At 36.1% G+C, this 7,057-nt stretch overlaps 1 protein-coding gene across 4 annotated transcripts in view; it reads right to left on the bottom strand.

Annotated features, from left to right (window-relative positions):
• The window catches only part of GPC6 (glypican 6), a 795,726-nt gene that overhangs the window by 140,483 nt on the left and 648,186 nt on the right, over positions 1-7,057 (bottom strand). The window lies entirely within an intron of this gene.

Consider the following 7,057-nt stretch of genomic DNA (forward strand, 5'->3'; position numbering starts at 1 on the left):
CCTTCCTCCCTTCCTCCCTTCCTCCCTCCCTTCCTCCCTCCCTTCCTCCCTTCCTCCCTTCCTTCCGCAGTTTTTCTTTATAGAAATGAAGTCCCATAGTTCGAAGAAATGCCATTAAGGCTCAGTGCTTTCAAGTCTGTTTAGACAGTAAATGAACACAGGATCTTTTTATTCTGAAATCAGAGAGTATTTGAGATCCATTACCTGAGAGCTTATTTTCTATCTTCAGTAGAAGGGTATATTTTAAAGTTACATTCATGTAAATTCACATAGCTCAGAATCAGGATGCAGAGGGTGATAACAAAGTGCTACTTTAATAGATGATCCATAGAAATTCTACTATCAACAGGCATGCATTACATTTGCATGCATTTCTCATACCTTGCTTAGATCTCATACAGATAGCTGCCAGTTATAAGAAGAAATTTGTGTTCTTTTTCATCTCAGACCTTCTTCTTGTTAGTACATAACATATTTTCATCAGGAAAGCATGAATATGTAAACCTCCTGAACTATATAAAATATGTATTTGTGTAATCTAATCACTCATAACCAGGTCATATTACTGCAATAAATTATACTGCTTGGTGTAATAGTGAGAATAAAATGATTATCATAATAAATAGTGAGGCTATCATTACTATTGTTCTGGCACAGTGACCATATTGTTCTCATTTCAGGCATATTTTTGTCAAGGCAGATGTTCTAAAAATCATAAACTTGATGATGCTTCTTGCATTTTAGAATGAACTCTGGAGAAAAACAAGACCTATGCATGGGTGACAAAAAATAGCAAACGACCTCTCTGTTTCCTCCTCTGAATGCTGGACTACTGTTAATAATCCAACAAATCCAACCAATCCAACCCAACCTGATTTGTAGGTTTCAAGTGCCTTAATGTCAGTATTGTAGTAATGACTGGAGTAGCACCCCCCAGTGCCATGGAAGGACTGAAGACACTCCATATTTACAGATGTCATGCTAGTTAGGAAATCTTATATTCTTAGTTCTTTTGGATCTTAGGGTATTTGGACATTTTTCCAGTCTGTGTTAAAGACAGCTTTGCTTTTAATTTTGTTTTTCACTTGTTGCCTGCTTAGCCTTACTATTTATTAAAAACCACCTAACTGTTAAACAAAAACAGTGGCAGAAACACCAAACTGCTAAACAGAAACAGTGGCAGCATGAAGGTTAGTAGTTAACAAATGTAAGAAACAGAAAACCTAAGTTCATCCCAAACTAGTAGGTAGATTTATCTACCTGAAACTTGTCATTGAGTGAAAGAGAGAGAGAGACAGACTGCCAAGAGCAGAGTCACGACTCATAGACTTTGCAAGAGGCTCATACACCTGCTCTTGCTGGATTTGCTTTAGTGAGAACCAAAGGCAATTACACTCTTGACTCAGGAGACTCTAATTAAGTGAGACACATCTGGCCCTCAGTGTATGTAACAAAAATACACACTGAGCCCGAATACTTCAGCCATGTAGTTTGGTGAAAACATTTTATATGGTTATTCTCAGCTTCAGTGAGATGAAGTGCCTATTTTCTGCCTACTCTTTGTTGGTTCCATCTTCTTTCTTTCCTCTCTTCGCCCTCTGCAGTTGCATGTCTATCTATTAGTGTTAGTCTTCTTGCTGTAGCTGCTGTTCTTTTCTTCTCCCAGTCTGTTGCTCCTCCTAGCAGTGATCTGCTGACTGCAGATCTGGGGTTTGATATTATGCTATCCTGCATATTACGGATCATCTTTGGTTACAGTTAAGTGGCCATTTTGTTTCCATTCTGTGGAAAAGGACTAAACTTTTCAAGGAATGAGAGTGTCCAGTCATTGGTTTATTTAGAAAGTATTTACAGGAAATGTAGTTTAAGTTGGGCTTCATTTCATCTTGTCATATCTATGCTGTAAATATCTGAGTTGGTCTTTCTGTACTCCATATGCAGTCAGTAGAGACACAAGCAGACATAATGCAGGTTGTCTAGTTATTTTTAATATCTTTTTATTATCATTCTGGAATGTCTATTATAATAATTTTGAAAATTGTTTTATCACTTAATGAAAATTTCAAGAACTAAATCTTTAAAATATGTTATTTTAAAGATTAGGTTCCATGTCAACTTACATGTAAATTTCTTATATTACTTTCCAGAATTTACATTTTAGCTGATCACAGTAACTTTTAATATACTGCGTTTCTGAAAACTTGATAATTTCAGGACCAGTGGTTCTAATCCAAATGTGAATTAGCATAAATTTTGTAAAATATAATCTTATATTAATATTTCAGTTCTCAAAGTGCTAGTCCGCTAACCATAGGGAGAGGCAAATATTTTCAGAGATAGTAGTCCAAAGTCTGGTCCAACAAACCATATAGAGAAGAACAGGAATATAGCCAATTTTGAGACAAATGTCAAACCTAGAAGTGTGGATCAACCTCTGATAATTTTCAGGGAATAGTACATATTTAAATATCTGCATAAATTATTTCTCATATATAGATATTTGTTCCATATAAGACTGAAGTGCTGGTTTGCTAAGCAGTTTATGAACACATTGCAATAGAAGAGCCCTGTCATAAGAAGCTAAAATCCTAAATAAATAAAATCTTTTTGTGTTTGTAATACAAGCATTCAAACTTCATATAATGAGAACACTCACATGTCCTATAGAACTAGTTTTAGATGGAGGAGCTGTGAACTTGTATCTATGAAAAATCGTTTTAGAAATTTGTTATGCAAATAGTACTGCACTCAAAAGGTAATTTCAAAGCACATGATGCCTTATACCCTCCCACTTGCAACATGACTAGAATGTAAATCTTTTATTTATTGAGACAGGGATTGTATCTTTATCCTCTCAATCTGCATATCAAATTACATGAGTAGATGTTCTATTATCTAACCACAAATACAGTTGTTTTAGTATCTCACATCATGCAAGCAAGTAGGGAAACACAAAGGGAGAAAATAAAATAAGAGCTGAATATCCAACGTTTATCCTAAGTCTTATCTTGTGAGCTGATAGACTCATGAGATGACATTTGACTGCTGTTGGTATCTATCCTCAGGCATAATTCCATTGCTAATTATTTTTCTTATTACCAATACAAGCAATTAAAATTAGTATCAATTTGTAATTAGTATCACTATGTTTTTATAAAATAATTTGCATTTAGTTAATTTCTCATTATTTTATTTATTATCTCTCTTTTCACTTCCTCCCATAAACAACAGTGAGTTGGTCTCAGCATGTGTTTTCAAGAAAGATTAACTAGTCCTTCACTTGAAACCAGATAAGAAGCATTGGTCTACAAACTGTCCAAAACATCTTGGGTATGCCTCTACATGAATATAACATTAGTGACAACATTCAAAACTCACTCTTTATCAGTATGACCCCTCTGTTGACTTTATTTCTATCAGGATATGACAAAAAGTAGCTGCCACAAAGGAAAAAGCAACTAATGCAGTTAGAATTAAGGAAAACGGTAGATAAATAGGAACACATTAGGGTCTTGCCAAGAACTGAATAGGAATGACATGGAGAAAAAATTATTCTAGAGTAAGGAATTCTGACATGCCCTTTGCAATAAGCTGCAACAAGACAAGGGAACAGCTTGTGAAGATCATCTTAAGCTGTAAATCTGGATCCGAATACAACTTTCTTAAAGAACAGGGACATTTTTCCTTAAAGGTTTAGATCAAGTAAAGAAGGAATGTATACAGAGCTCATTTCTGAAAGTTACTCAGCTGGTGCTGAATTTCCAGGACATGTGCTGGCTGTTACTGTGGTGGCCTGAGCCCCAGCAGTTATCTCTGGAAACCTTCCTGCTGTGCTCCCAAGTCCACAAGGACATAGATGATTTTTTTGCATCCTATTGTTGCCATCTATTGAGTACAGAGGTCCACTGTATTGTTGCTTCCTGTGCCATCTGCTTTGCACTCATAACCTGCTTCATAAGACTTGTTGGGTGGACAGAAAGCGGGCTTGCACACTGAACCATACCGCATGAGTATTCCTCTGCTCACATGTTTAATACACCTTCGCATATCAGGAGAATGAATTGTCTTGTATAGATGGCTGCAGTCACCTGGTGAATCCCAGCAATGACCACGAAGCAATCTAGAGTAATTGTTTTAGGACAAGTTGTTACACCTGGAATTTACAATGTATTGAATTGGTGGTAGCTATTGAAATTAGCTTATTTGAAAGTGGCTTAGGTACTATGCATTTCATGAAGTGTTATGGAATGACCTTAGTGTGATCTTAAAATGCCAGACCTGCACTGTCTTTACAGGATGTAATTTTGCAAAATGACTGAATATGCGTAGATTTTCTGTGTCCATATCTTGTTGGCACTTAAACTCTACTAGCTAAAAGCTTATTTATTTATTTGTTTGTTTATTTTTAGCACATTTATTCCTCCTGGATTCAAAAAAAGCAAAGGTTCAATGTCCATATTCCACATGTATCTCAGCTGAGAGCCACTCCTTGCAGCTCTTATCAGACTGTATATACTTTCAGTACATGGCTGATTTTGTTTCAGTGCCCTACTAGTAATTGTTTTTCACATATTTATATATATTTTAACAGATATTTAATGATAGAAATTTATCTTTCATACCTACTGTCAGTTTTATTGCATTTAGCACTAATGTGCCATCTGATAACTTTCAACATCAACCTACCAGATTCCTTACTGTACAGTGGTCTCTGGTCATCTAGGAATCTAAAACAAGCAGCCACTATCTGTGCCCAAAATAGCTCCATGTTCTGTGTGCAGCAAATCAAACACAACTTGGACACTTTGAATGCAATACAGACACAATACAAATCCACATGAACAATAGCCTTATTTCAAACTTACAGACAGGAGCTGATCTGTGCACATACAGTGTAGACTGGATTGGAGTACATGTACAGATTGTTTTATGAATACTTTGGATTTTTACCATTTTCTTCATTAGAATGTTGGCAGGTATAAACTCTTCTTATTATGGGAAAATACAGAACATACTGTCACATAAACCTTCCCTGGCTTCAACTGCACAGGATATCGAGGAAGATTTTTTAGGGCAGTCTGATATTGCAATACTAAAAATAAAAATTCTGCTTATAATAGCTGTCTATTTGGTACTGTGCATATTAACTACTTGCGCTTTCTGATAAAGTTTATTTTCTAAAAGTTGTATATAGTACAACACAATTATTTAAAACCTTTCTACAGACAATGAAGAAGTAGTGGTGCACACACTTCCAGAGGATGATTAATCTCACCAGTCTTAGGCACCTGTCTTTCTCCATTGATTATGAAAGCATCCCAGGTGGCCAGCTAAGACTAGACACACATTTTTTATATGGCTGAAGAAGTTTAAGGAGATGAATCATTCTCTGGGTAGTGCTAGCCTTTGTCCAAATCTGATTTTTGATTGTGATACCTAAAAATTATCAGACTGTATTCTTTTTATTCTGCAAATTGAGATACATTAAACATTTTTTATTGTTTTTCTTGTGTGTGTAAAACAAAACCCTGCTGTAAAATGTAAACAGGGGAACTTCTTCCACTTTAGGTTTTGCAGTCATTCTCCATTGTAACAAGTACATATTTTTATCAGCTGGAAATTAAATAGACAACTTTATTCACTTATTTTTGAAATTTCTACAATAGGTCTATGTCATACTATCTTAGTAAAAAAGAAGGGAAGGTTTAAATATTCTGTGTGAAATAATCAAACAGAAGAGATATAGGAAAGTTTTATTTTTCATCCTCTAAGACATTTCAGTGACAGCAGAAATGTCTTCATTTTGATCAAGTTTTTACCTGCCATACAAGCACTTTTTGAAAGGTGAATAACTTGTCGAGAAAAATTGGATTTCAGGCTTTTTATGGAATCCCCCAAACTTCAAATGAAAAAAAACTTGCCTTAGTACATTAGAATAACAACCAAACAAAAGTAAAAAACCACCACCCTCAAAACTACTGGAAAAACTATCCATTTTTTTTGCCAGCTAATCCAAGAAGACCGATATCTGACAATCTCTCAGAGTTCATATGCCAGATTATATTAGAGATTAGTTAAATGGGGACTGAAAGATGCTGCCTTTCAAAGGATCCATTCTCTTGACATTAACTTACTTTGCTGCTGCTGCTGATCTAGAAGATTGGAGAGACACACTGTTTTTCTCTTCTAGGGGTCTCACTTTAGAGGATATAGCAACCAACTCCACCAGCCAGAGCTTGCCTGTGCCACCTCCTTGATGTTGCATAAAAAACAGTGATCTCTGCAACTGGCAGTGGCAGTATGAAATGGGAAGAAATTTCAGTCTTTCCATTCAGTGTTGCTCTTTTTGAATCCAGTTCATTGGGATGCATGTCTCACTCAAATGTGAATTGATGAGCACATTTAAAACCAGATGCCAGACATCTGTGCTTGTGCAATCCACCTGCCACTGCTGCAAAAACAGGGACAGCAGGGAAACTACTATCAGACCTAGAAGTGTTCATGTTGGGAATACAGCCTTTGATGAAAAGTCCTAACTGAGCTGACTGTTTCTCTGGCTCCAGCAGATCTACTGATACACGACAAGATTTTATGTAATTCAGTCATAGAAAAGTAAGGTTGCAAGGGCTTGCAAAGGAAGAGGAGCACTCAGTTGTTCTCATTTTGTGCTTGCAGGAAAGAACCTGCAAGTTCTGTCAAAGTCAAGAACCTAAAAGGTTTAGAGGGCAAAGATCCAGAGTTGCTCTCCCACAGTTGTAAACTGGGAAAAGGCACCATCAGATTCGTAAATTGGTTTGCAAGTAATGACCAACAGGGAAGCAAATGGCTGAAGATGAGCTCTTGCAAATCACACTGTATCAGTATTTAAAGACCTAATGATTTCTACACTTTATGCAGTAGGAGAGGGAATTATGCAGACTACTGCAAGCTTTCTGTGGCTTAGACAGCTGCAGGAAGGAGTCAGATTTGAAAAAACTAGTTCCTGTCAGAAACTAGATTATCCTTAATTCACATAAGGAACTCGTCTTTTTTATTTTATTTTATTTTATTTTATTTT

The sequence above is a fragment of the Oxyura jamaicensis genome, chromosome 1 (assembly GCF_011077185.1).
Source record: "Oxyura jamaicensis isolate SHBP4307 breed ruddy duck chromosome 1, BPBGC_Ojam_1.0, whole genome shotgun sequence".
Lineage (NCBI taxonomy): Eukaryota > Metazoa > Chordata > Aves > Anseriformes > Anatidae > Oxyura > Oxyura jamaicensis.